The sequence below is a fragment of the Pleurodeles waltl genome, chromosome 4_2 (genome assembly GCF_031143425.1).
Source record: "Pleurodeles waltl isolate 20211129_DDA chromosome 4_2, aPleWal1.hap1.20221129, whole genome shotgun sequence".
Lineage (NCBI taxonomy): Eukaryota > Metazoa > Chordata > Amphibia > Caudata > Salamandridae > Pleurodeles > Pleurodeles waltl.
The window spans coordinates 599,872,530-599,885,838 of NC_090443.1; the positions used below are offsets into that span (position 1 = coordinate 599,872,530).

The 13,309-nt window shown below is 45.0% G+C and overlaps 1 protein-coding gene across 1 annotated transcript in view; it reads left to right on the forward strand.

Annotated features, from left to right (window-relative positions):
* Positions 1-11,154, forward strand: part of LOC138293917 (uncharacterized) — a 225,991-nt gene extending 214,837 nt beyond the window's left edge. Inside the window, exon 5 of the mRNA XM_069233200.1 lies at positions 10,912-11,154. The gene's annotated coding sequence lies outside the window, so the exon portion shown is untranslated. The remainder of the gene's footprint in view (positions 1-10,911) is intronic.
* The last annotated feature ends 2,155 nt before the right edge of the window (positions 11,155-13,309 follow it).

Consider the following 13,309-nt stretch of genomic DNA (forward strand, 5'->3'; position numbering starts at 1 on the left):
TAAGCATAATTTAGGGGTTGAAAGGAGAATGGTATTGAAAGCATTACCCAGTAACGAAGTGTCGGAAGCTAATGGTGATGGCTCGGATGAGGAGGATGAGAATAATGATACATATGTGAGAACTATGACAGCGTTAGAAGAACATTATTGCAGGAAATTCAGTATTGTTGTAGAGCGGCATAGATTTTTCTCAAGAATTCAATCCCCAAATGAAATGATTGATCAGTATGTATGTGCATTGCGATCACTGGCTAACACATGTAAATTTAAGGATTTACATGAAGAGATAATACGTGATCAGCTGATATGCCATACCAAGGATAGGAAGATACAGGAAAAATTATTATCTTTAAAGGATCCACCGTTGGATGAGACATTGTCTGCAGCAAAACGTATTGAAGCAACGTCTAAATACATCAAGGAATTGGAGAATAGAAATAATATGAGCGAAACTGACGTAATTGTCCAAGAAGTAGACAAGATTAAGGGGGTCATTCCAACCCTGGCGGTCATCGACCTCCAGGGTGGATGACCACGGAAGCACTGCCAACAGGCTGGCGGTGCTTCCCTGCCCATTCTGACCGCGGCGGTAAAGCCGCGGTCAGAAAAGGGGATCCGGCGGTTTCCCGCCGTATTTCCCCTGTCTGGGCTGAATCTCCATGGCGGCGCTGCTTGAGATTCCGACCCCCTTCCCGCCACCCTGTTTCTGGCGGAACAGGATGGCGGGAACGGGTGTCGTGGGGCCCCTGGGGGCCCCTGCACTGCCCATGCCACTGGCATGGGCAGTGCAGGGGCCCCCTAACAGGGCCCCAGCATGATTTTCACTGTCTGCTTAGCAGACAGTGAAAATCGCGACGGGTGCAACTACACCCGTCGCACCCCTGCAACACCGCCGGCTCCATTCGGAGCCGGCTTCTATGTTGCAGGGCCTTTCCTGCTGGGCCGGCGGGCACTCCTTTGGCGGGCGCCCGCCGGCCCAGCGGGAAAGCCAGAATGGCCTCCGCGGTCTTTTGACCGCGGAGCAGCCAAATGGCAGTGACCGCATGGCCGGCGGCTACCGCCGCCTGCCGCTGTCAGAATGACCACCTAAGTGTGAAAGTGACAATGTGAAAACTGGAAAGAGAAAGTGTTATAGGTGTGGTAGTTTAAAACATTTAGCATTTGCGGCAAACTGCCCAGCTAAGAACAGCAAATGTTTTAGATGTAATAAAATAGGACACTTCTCAAAAGTATGTAATCATAAGAAAGAAAGTGTTAAGAAGACAGTTAATAGCTTATATGAGGAAACCTCATTTGAAAGGTGTGAAAAAGATGAAGGAGTGGAAGTGCTCATGTTGCAAGGAGTAGCCTTAGATGATACAGCTGAGGATGGTGATGTGTTAATGTTGGGGAGTAATGATTATAGACCACCCAAATGTGTGGTGGAACTGAATGGAATATCGGTAAGTATGTGGGCGGATTCATGTTCCCCGCATACATTAATTGATAAAGCGACTTGGGCAAGAGTAGGCGAAGTGAAATTGTTTGAAGCTAAAGTGAATTTGTTGGGATATGGTGGAAACAAAATACCTGTAGTTGGTTACTTCCGAGGGGAAATAGGATTCAAGCGGAAAAAAATATCAAGTGATATTTATGTGGTTGAACGTGGAAAGTGTTTATTGGGTTGGGGCGAACAAAAGTCTTTGGGTGTTATACTAAATCCCAATGCAGAAGAGCAAGTGTTAACTGGACGAGTGAAGATGAGAAATCAAACAAATGGAAACTAGAATTCCCTGTACTGTTTGGGGAGAAATTGGGGTGCTTGCGAAGATTTCAACATAAAATTATACTAAAGGAAGGGGCTGTGCCCAAGGTGCATAAAGTAAAAGCTGTTCCTGTAGTGTTGAAGGAGGCGTTGAGGAATGAGTTGAAAAGATTGCTAGATATGGAGGTAATAGAGGAAGTGGAGTCCTCGGAATGGTTGAGCCCAGTGGTTTTGGCGCGCAAACCGAATGGCAAAATCCGCATGTGTGTGGACTTAAGGGATCTCAATGAAAACATTTGGCTAGATAGGCACCCGATACCAAATATTAACGAATTGTTAGCAAGTATTCGGGGTGGTGAGATTTTTTCCACTCTTGATCTATCAAATGCTTACCACCAGATCATGTTACATACGGAGTCAAGACACCTAACATCTTTCATAACTCCGGAAGGGGCGTTCGGGTTTATACGCATGCCATTTGGATTGGCATCGGCCTCGGCGGTGTTCCAAAGAGTTATGCAAAAATTATTGGGAGATATCAGTAATGTGAAGTTCTTCCAAGATGACCTATTGGTGTGGGCAGAAAATGAGGAGGAATACGATGTGGTGATGAGAAAAGTATGCTCTGTATTAGAGGAAGCAGGATTAACAGTGGAAATGAAGAAGTATACATTTGAGTGTAAAAGTGTTGAGTATTTGGGTCATACAGTATCTGGTAATGGTATAAAACCAAAAACGAATTTACTGGAAGCGATCGAAAAAGCGCCGAACCCATCAAACAAAGACCAATTAAGATCCTTCCTAGGTTTAGCGGAATATTATGCAAAGTTTGTAAAAAACTTTGCAAATGTTGCTCAGCCATTGCATTGTATGATGAAAAGAAATGTGAAATTTGAATGATCTAAAGAATGTCAACAAGCGTATTCTGCGTTAAAGCAGTGTGTCATCAACGCAGTAGAACTGAAACCTTTTGTATCAAGTGATTACACCATTGTGTCGACAGATGCGAGCATGCATGGTCTTGGAGCAGTGCTAATACAGTCACACAAAGGGAAAGAACGTGTAGTCGCATTTGCTTCAAGGACATTGAAGGGAGATGAAGCAACGTACTCTGCTATAGAAAAGGAAGCCCTTGCCTGTTGGTGGGGTGTTAAGTATTTTAGGAATTATGGGGCATATTTATACTCCGTTTGCGCCGAATTTGCGTCGTTTTTTTCGGCGCAAATTCGACGCAAAACTAACTCCATATTTATACTTTGGCGTTAGACGCGTCTAGCGCCAAAGTTCATGGAGTTAGCGTCATTTTTTTGCGTGAACACCTTCCTTGCGTTAATGATATGCAAGGTAGGCGTTCCCGTCTTAAAAAATGACTGCGATGCATATGCGTCGTATTTATACTCCCGGGCAAAAATGACGCCCGGGAGTGGGCGGGACTAAAAAACCCGCATTTGCGCCGGATTTTAGCGCCTGGGTCAGGGCAGGCGTTAAGGGACCTGTGGGCTCAAAATGAGCCCAGCGGTGCCCTCCCAAGCCCCCAGGGACACCCCCTGCCACCCTTGCCCACCCCAGGAGGACACCCAAGGATGGAGGGACCCACCCCAGGGACATTAAGGTAAGTCCAGGTAAGTATTTTATTTTTGTTTTGTTGTGGCATAGGGGGGCCTGATTTGTGCCCCCCTACATGCCACTATGCCCAATGACCATGCCCAGGGGACAGAAGTCCCCTGGGCATGGCCATTGGGCAAGGGGGCATGACTCCTGTCTTTGCTAAGACAGGAGTCATTTCAATGGGGGATGGGCTTCGTAAAAAAATGGCACAAATCGGGTTGTGGCGAATTTTTTGCCTCAGCCTGACTTGCACCATTTCTGGACGCCCATACGCCATTTTCCCCCTACGCCGGCGCTGCCTGGTGTACGTCGTTTTTTTAAACGCACACCAGACAGCGCCGGCGGCTAACGCCGGCTAACGTCATTCAATAAATACAGCGCCCGCATGGCGCTTCAGAATGGCGTTAGCCGGCGCTTCAGAATGGCGCTAGCCGGCGCTAATTTTTTTGACGCAAAACTGCGTTGGCGCAGTTTTGCGTCAAAAAGTATAAATATGGGCCTATGTATGGGGAAGGAAGTTTGAGTTAAGAACGGACCATAAACCGTTGATTGACGTGTTTACAACGAAGGGTGCATGTCGAGCATCTTCGAGAATAGCGAGATGGGTATACAATCTGCAAGAGTATGACTTTACAATATGTTATGTGCCGGGGGTGAAGAATGTGAACGCAGATTGCTTATCCAGGTTACCGATTGAGAGTCATGTGGACGAAAATGAAGAAGAGTGGTTAATTGCAAGTATTCAAGATGTAGAGACTGGTGCGATAGATGAAGAACTTTGGCGAAGGTCAATTGATGAGGATGTGGAGTTGCAAGCATTGAAGGAAAATTTGGGGATGCATTGGTCTGAATTGGAGGGGAATACTAATCAGATAGCAAACTTCAAGTGCGTATGGTCAGAGTTGTCGAACCTTGATGGCTTGTTGAGGCGGGGCAACAGATTGATTGTTCCACGCAAATTGAGAGAAAGATTACTAGGAATATTACATGAAGGTCACAGGGGCATGTCAGGAATGAAGAGGAAAGTAAGGGAAGATTTTTGGTGGCCGGGGATGGACAAGGATGTAGAGAGATTTGTTAGGAACTGTGGAGAATGTGCATGCAGTGATAAATCCCATGTGAGCGAGAAAACACCAGTGGTTCCATTTCCATTCCCGGACAAACCATGGCAGAAGGTGGGTATGGACATATATGGTCCTTTTTTGTTGGGCACCGAAGGCAACATTTTTATCGTAGTAATGGTAGATTATCACTCCAAGTGGCCTGAAGTAAGTGTTGTGAAGGATGTAAAGTCAAATATGATAATAGAATTTTGTGAAGAAGTATGGAGGAGAGAGGGTTATCCAGAGGTAGTTGTCACGGACAACGGTCCGCAGTTTACATCCGGTGAATTTAGTGATTATGTGGAAAAATGCGGTGTAAGACATATTAGAACAGCTGTAGCACATCCCAGGAAGAATGGTTTGGTTGAAAGGTTCAATAGGGTATTGAGAGAGAATATTCAATTGTCGGTGCAAAATGGCCTGAACTGGTGGAAGGAAATAAAGAATCTTTTATGGAATTATCGCACTACCCCGCATTCTCTCACATTGGAAACCCCATTTATTTTGTTAAAAGGTAGGAAGCCGTGTACCAAAGCTGTGCCTGGGTGGATGGGCAAAGCAGGAAGAGGCAAGGTAGATGAGGAAGAAGTGTTGAGGCGTGTGAGGGAAAAACAGGAAGGGTACGATGAGAGGAACAAGGAAGGATGGAGGAGAGGAAGTTTGGAAGTTGGTAATTGGGTGAGGACGAGGATGTGGGACAAAACGAAAAAGGGTTTGTCCAAATGGTCATCACCGAAGTGTGTGGTGAAGGTGAATAAGTATAGTCTGGAGTTGGAGAATGGAAGAAGATGGAATGCGTGTAGGGTGACGAAGTGTAATGAAGCAGAGTTGCGGAAGTGGTGTGTGAGGAGGAATGGTTCATGTGATGAATTGAATAAAGAAGAAGGTAGGCAAAGAAGATTGGTGGGAAGACCTGTGCGATTGAATGACTATGTAACATGAGTAATTTTTTACAGAATTAATACATTTATGTTTAAAGGGTATATGTACTGAATAGTACATGAATTGGAATTATATAAGGAAATTTATTGTAGTGATTTAGTTTATATTTTTTTTAATATCTGTCTCTCAAATTGCACAATTTGTGTATAGTGCATAATATTATTGTTCTTCTAGAATGAATGTTATTTTGTTTGTGGGAAAAGGGGGAGATGTGTTGTATTGTAATGCTTGTAATAGAATGTGGTAACCAGTTGTTGCCTAGTGATGGGATGGAGGAACTAGAATGTTGGGTACGTGGGCTGGCAGTTGGTAGAGGAGCCTGCCAGGGTTGGATGTATTGTTTGACTTGAAGAAAATAAAGCAGTCACAACACAGGTTTAGAAAAATAGACAATATTTATCTAAACAAAGCAAGACCAAAACAACAAAAATCCACAACACACAAGTCACGTTATCAATTAAAAATCAAACACACACTAACACTTTGCTTGAAAATGTACCTTGGGTGTGTCAAAAATAACCCTGCACAGGCGAGTGTGCGTCAAAAAAGGGCTTGTGATGCATTTATTTCACTCACGAGCAAGACCTTGCGTCGTTTCTCCTTTTGTCAGGTCGAGGCGCATCGTTTATTGTCTCCACAGGAGATCGATGTGTCGATCCGGTCAGCACTCTCGGGTCCGGGCAGGCCTTGCGTTATTTTTACATGCCCAGAGGTGTTTGCTTTGGAAATCCAGCCGCACGATGATCTGAAAACCACGCAGCGCGGGTTGCGATCTCCCAGCCCCTGTCAGCGATGCTGCACGTCATTTCTCCAGCTCCGTGCGTCGATTCTTTGGTCGCGTTGCAGGCAAGCGGCAATTTTCAGCCGTGAAGCCGGCGGCACGTCGATTTTTCAGCCACAGATCATAGTCGCTTAGATCTTTTCCCCGCACAGTGTTCTGTGCGGGGATTTCTTCCTCTTAGGCTGCCAGCTTCTACTTTCAGGGTCCCAGGAAATGGATGGGCACCACAGGGCAGAGTGGGAGTCTCTCCAAAAAACCCAGGTGCTGGCAGAGAGAAGACTTTGCTGTCCCTGACACTTCAAACAACAGGAGGCAAGCTCTAAATCAAACCCTTGGAGATCTTCACAAGATGGAAGGCACACAAAGTCCAGTCTTTGCCCTCTTACTCTGGAAGAAGCAGCAACTGCAGGATAGCTCCACAAAGCAAAGTCACAGGCAGGGCAGCTCTTCTTCATCTCCTCTGCAGCTCTTCTCCAGGCAGAGGTTCCTCTTAGTTTCCAGAAGTGTTCTAAAGTCTGTGGTTTTGGGTGCCCTTCTTATACCCAATTTCTCCTTTGAAGTTGGCCTACTTCAAAGCAAAGTCTCTCTTTAATTTGAAATCCTGCCTTGCCCAGGCCAGGACCCAGACACTCACCAGGGGGTTGGAGGCTGCACTGTGTGAGGGGAGGCACAGCCCTTTCAGGTGTGAGTGACCATGCCTCCCCTCCCTCCTAGTACAGATGGCTCATTAGGAAATGCAGACTACACCCCAGCTCCCTTAGTGCCACTGTCTAGTGTGAGGTACAACCAGCCCAACTGTCAAACTGACCCAGACAGGGAATCTACAAACATGTAGAGTCATAGAAATGGTATAAGCAAGAAAATGCTCACTTTCTAAAAGTGGCATTTTCAAACTCACAATCTTAAAATCAACTTCACAAACAGATGTATTTTGAAATTGTGAGCTCTGAGACCCCAAACTCTACATGTCCATGCGCTCCCTAAGGGAATCTACACTTTAATCAGATGTAAAGATATCCCCCATGTTAACCTGTGAGAGGGACAGGCCTTGCAACAGTGAAAAACGAATTTAGCAATACTTCACTGTCAGGCCATATAAAACACATTACTATGGGGGTCATTTTGACCTCAGCGGTCTTTTTTAAAGACCGCTGAGGGACCGCCGTGCGGAAGACCGCCAGTGCAGGCGGTTTGCCGCTCAGCCTATTATGACCGTTGGCAGCTCTCCGTCCCTTTGCGGACAGAGAGCCGCCAACAGCTATACTGGCGGGAGGTGGGGAAGTGGAGGTTGCTCCACCTCCACCGCCACGCCAACAGAACACCGCCCAGCGAATCACGTCCTGTGATTCGCCGTGGCGGTGTTCTGTTGGCGGTGTGGTGTCGGCGGAGCTGCCCCCATGGCTCCCGTCCCCTCCCGAAGGATCGACGGACCAGGTAAGTCGATCGTCCGTTATGGAAGGGGGTTGGGGGGTGTTGTGTGTTGTGTGCGTGCATGGGGGTGTGCGTCTGAGTATGTAGAGGGGGTGTGTGAGTGCGTGTATGCTTGTGGGGGGTGATGCATGTTTGGGAATGAGTGCATGTATGTCTGTGGGTATGTCTGTATGGATGTGTGCGTGTATGTTTGAATGTGGGTGTGCGTGTCTGACTGTGTGTGTGGATGTTGGCATGCATGTCGTGTGTGTGTGTGTGTGTTGGTGGTGCCTGCATACGTGTCGGGTGTGTGTTAGTTATGTGATGTTGGGGGTCGGGGTGGAGAGGGGGGCCCTGCCACCTTTGGGGGAGTGGCATGGGTGGCGGGGGCGTAGGGGAGGGAGTCGGGGTGGGGGAGACCCCTATCAGTGCCAGGGAAGGAATTCTCTGGCACTGATAGTGCTTACCACCATGGATTTCATGGCGGTTCAAACCGCTGGAAATCCATGGTGGTAAGCCAGGTCCAAATACCGCCGGCGGTATAGTGACGGCCGCCGGGCTGGAGACCCAGGTCTCCAGCCCGGCGGGCGGAACGGAGAACCGGCGGATGACCATGGCGGTAACCGCCATGGTCATAATTCCACAAGGTAAGACCGCCAGCCTGTTGGCGGTCTTACCGCCGGTTCTCCGCCTTCCGCCAGGGTCGTAATGACCCCCTATATGTCCTACCTTATCCATACACTGCACCCTGCCCTTGGAGCTACCTAGGGCCTACCTTAGGGGTGCCTTACATGTAAGAAAAGGGAAGGTTTAGACCGGGCATGTGGGTACACTTGCCAAGTCGAATTTACAGTTAAAACTGCACCCACAGACACTGCAGTGTCTGAGACATGATTACAGAGCTACTTATGTGGGTGGCACAACCAGTGCTGCAGGCCCACTAGTAGCATTTGATTTACAGGCCCTGGGCACCTCTAGTGCACTGTACTAGGGACTTACTAATAAATCAAATATGCAAATCATGGCTAAGCCAATTACATACACATTTTGTAAAAGGAGCACTTGCACGTTAGCACTGTTTAGCAGTGGTAAAGTGCCCAGAGTAACAAAAACAGCTAATTCTGAGTCCAGCACACATCAACAACCTGGGAAACAGAGGCAAAAAGTTAAGGGAGACCACGCCAAGGATGAAAAGTCTAACAGTTTTCATGAGAACTGGAAACACACACACTAAAGCAGACCCTCCCAGACATAGGTGGTGAGGGCATACTCATCACTTGAATTTACTCATTGTTTATACCATGCACAACTATCCATATGACTACACTGAAGACACAGTGGGGAAGTGATATGGGCATGGAGTTAAGAAGAGGAACTGCACATCTATATTGGGTAACTGAAGGATAGTTACATGTAATGCAAGTTTGAAATGTATGCATTATTATAAATAAATACATAGGGATCACATCATGCCACAGTGGCTGCACAGACTAGATTCCTCCAGATCAGAGCAGTGCCCCAAATGCAGAGTACCAGAGGGAACCTATATTAACATGTGGTGGACATGCCCGGGTGTAAGTGTCTTATGAGGTGAAGAAATGAAAACTTTAGGAGTACTAGCTGAATTGCAAATTCAGCGAATGATACTGATTTGCTTACTGGGACTAATCACCGGTGATAAACACACTTAATATGTGGAGAAGATATTTGAGCTATAACTCACTGTGACAAAGAAGTCTATAGCAAAAAGATGGATGTCCAAACAACTTCCCAAACAAAAGCAATAGTTATGGGAATTTGCAAGGCGGGTACAAGCTGAATATGGGTACCCTACAGGTTGGTTTACAAGGGAATAGAACAGGGAGGAAGGATGGAATGGGAGTTGGTTGAAGTCCGGACACAACAGGAAATGGGAGATCCTGAAATGGGGCAAGATGTGGAGGGGACAGTTGATTAATACTCTTTAGATATGACTGTAATGCTGATCTGCTGTAATTTGATGCAATACTACCAAATATGCTGTTTAAGTGGTCCAATTTTATGTATGGATGTATATTTATTTGCACATGGTGTGACTGACATCTCTCTCCGTGTTTAGGGAGTGATGGGGAGGGGGATGGGACAAGTTAATTAATTGTAATGTTATTTTGTTTTTTAAATCAATACATTTAAAAAAATAAAAGACAGGCTGAAAATCATCTCTGTGAAATTCCTGCTAGTCTGGCTGTTGTGACTTGGAGAGAACGTAACTCCAGCATGTGGAGCACAGCCATCAATTGACATGTGGTGGAATGTTATTGGGCTTTGCAGTTGTTGGCTGGAGACTTGGCACAGTCTTCCTAAGCAGCAGGATGGACTCACTCTTGAGTCAGTCAGACTTTATGAGCTGCTCCTCCTCCCTGACGTCAATGAGGTATATGCGCTGCTGGAAAACATGCTCCTTCCTCCTTCCCTGCCTATGTGGTGGTGGTGGTAGTGGTCTCCTAGCTACTCCGAGTTGCAGTATGGCAACCTCAATGGCATAGTTAATCTTGCCAAAGTGTTTTGTGATGTTGTGCAGCAATTTTGGAGCTTTTCTAACTTTGCATTGCGCTTCCACGTGATACAGTGCTAGTACCATAAACACCACTGCGTTACCTTAGCATTGGATTTTGCGGGGGAACACCTACAATACATATATATCATATATTGCAGGACACGGCTGAATACAGTGCAGGTTTTGCCCCACACAAGCATTTTTGAATATGCATTATTTGTTAAATATGACCTACTGCTTGCGCCGGTCTTGTGTCACACTACGTGACGCAAGGCTAGCGCAAGCCTCTTATAAATATGTCCCATTGTATTTATTTGCACCTGTTGGACGCTCTGAAAATTCAGATGACTCCTGTTTGTATTATGTGATCATCTTGACTAGTCTTGACAGATAAGAGACAAACAAGGCAATATGCATTTTTTGATGAACATTTTGTAAAATTTAAATAAAAATAAAACAAAATAGGTTGTGTGTTTTAGGGACTAGTTTTCTCTTATTTCTCCAGAAAGAAAATCATTTGTCAAGCGGAGAAACAATATGATGAACATATTTACCGAGTACTTACCTGCGTAGATGTATTCATGAAAGTTTATCACTCACATAGATTTCTGGCCATATTACCGGGGATTCTGATGAACCACCCACAAATGCAGAAAGCGGTGACATTTTTAATGCTTTTATGAATTATCACTAAGGGATTATATTGGAAGAAAAACATTAATCGGCCCTCACAACGTCAGAACAGTCTGCAATGCAAGTCATTCTTTTTTATTTTGTTTTTATACAGCGACATTTTACACCAGACAGATGCAACTCCACTGGACCTTTTCCTGGCAGACAACCATATGAAAGTGATGCGCTGGGCCCCTCAGAAACCAACATCAATTTGGGTGATGTGTTAAAGGTTATTAGAGACAACATGAAGAAAACGACATGTCAAAATAAACACGGGACATTCGAAAACAAATTTGTTTGAAGATTATTCCAGCTAATAATAGCGTTAGTGAATTTTTCTAAATGTATTCCTCAATAAAACGTATAATAAAGTTATATTAAAAAGATGTTCTTTAAACAAGAACAGCACCATTCATCATACGACCTGTATAAGCGTATTTCTTGTATTGGTTTATGTACATATGCCAAACAAAATTTTTAGAAAAATCACATTGGACTGCTCAAGGAATTGACTGATAATAACGTGTTAAACCTGGCATTATACCTGTTAATGAGGAAGAACATACAAATATATTTTTATAGGAAACGACAACCCAGGAAAGATAGGCTCGAAACAGTTGCGTGTTATAGCAGCCTAGCAGTTGGTTTCTGAAAGTTTTCTTCTGATGGCGTTGACACAGTAGAAGAAGTCTTCAACCTAAGCTTGATTCCTACAGCAAACGTTTCCTTTAAGAAAGAGTCATATGCACCTGAGTTCGTGGATTTTAAAGTAGCATTTGCTGCTTTGGTTACAGGAAGTTTGATATTGCACATTGTAACGTGGTGTGATAATGACTCCCTGTTAAGAAGTGTAATGGATATATCACGGAACAAACTGGAAAATAGGTGTGTTAGTTTGCCAAACCTCTGCCAAAATGTGCTTCTCCTTTAGGGGCTTATTTAAGAGCCCCGAGCGCCATTCTAACACCACATTAGCGTAATTCTTTTTACGCTAATGTGGCATTAGAAGGCCAAAAACACCATGCTATATTTACAAAGTGGCGCAATGCATGCATTGCGTCACTTTGTAACCCTTTGCGCTACATTATGCCTGTGTCACGCATAATGTATGCAAGTGGAGCATTCCCCTGTTGGGGGTACCAAAAAAATTGTGCAAAGGACTTTTAAGCACTTTTAATGCCTGCTTAGAGCAGGCGTTAAAAGGAGGCTTCCATCGGATGCTATGGGCCTCTGGGTACTTTACAGGATTAGCATTAAAAATAAATACGCTAATCCTGGAAAGCACCAGACTAGTGTACAAAATTCTGACATTAGTCCCCTAACTACCTCCATGGTGTGTTGTACTTTAAAAACAGCACACATATGGTGGTATTAGGGGGGCGCTAAGGGGCGCAAGAAAATTGGCACTGCACTGTGTGCAGCACCACTTTTCATAAATATGCCCCTTAGAGCGCTGCATACATTGCAAAGTATGTAGTAAGCCTATCATATCACATTTTCTAGTTTGCGTATGTCAATTTGATAGTAAAATTGACATCTATGAGATGCCACTAAGGCAGACATAACTGGTAAAAATCACATCATATGTCCCAATGTGCAAAATTACTTCTGGCAATAGAAACAATGTAAATGTCGTGAGTAACAGTACTACAATAAGTATTTCACAAAACTTTCAGCAAGTCATAGAAACCCCAGGAAAGCCGGTGATAACATTATTCCTGCTATACTGTATAATTAAGTAAATAATGGTAAATACAGCACATTCCTGACCTTTCCCTTTTGCGCAGTGCAGCAAGTTGGTTTTCTATGTTAATCTGCGTGGAACGAATGATAAATCTGCCCTCTTATCTCTCAAATTTGTGCTGTACTCTGAATTAGCAGTGTGTTTGACGAGAGGGCCTGCATCATTTAAAGAAGTAAATCAGTTGTAGCGGTGTTTCCCATTAGCGGTCAATGGAGAATACAGCTATTTGCAGATGGTGTAGCCCTTCTGGCGATAACTGGAGTCGGGTGCAAGCAAAATAATTATTCTCGAAAAATCAGCTTTTAATTAATACATTAATGGCAATCCAGAGCCATGCTCCCTGGCCAAGCATGCTTCAAAAAAATCCCCCCCCCCGAAAATTGGGGATTCAGAGAATGGAGTGGGAAGGGATATAAATGTTCAACTTGCCACATCTGTGGCGTAACAGAAGTCCCACAGTCACCATGGTGTGGGGGGACCCAAGCACAAGGGGGCTCCCTCAGCACAGTACCCTGGCCTGAGACCACCTGAGTGAATCTGGGGGTGGAGCTCCTCCATGTACTATGCAGAGGGGAGCCCTTAAACTTGTTATGCCACTGATCCACATTTGTGTTTTCACGCCACATTACGTAAAATTTGTGCTTGAATGCTATGTAAAGTCATGTTATGTCTCTGTTGGCACGTTCATCAAAGGCCAACAAAAGCCTAGAAAAGGGCCTCTCTCAGTTTCTGAGATGTGCCTCAATGTAGCAATAGTTACAATATA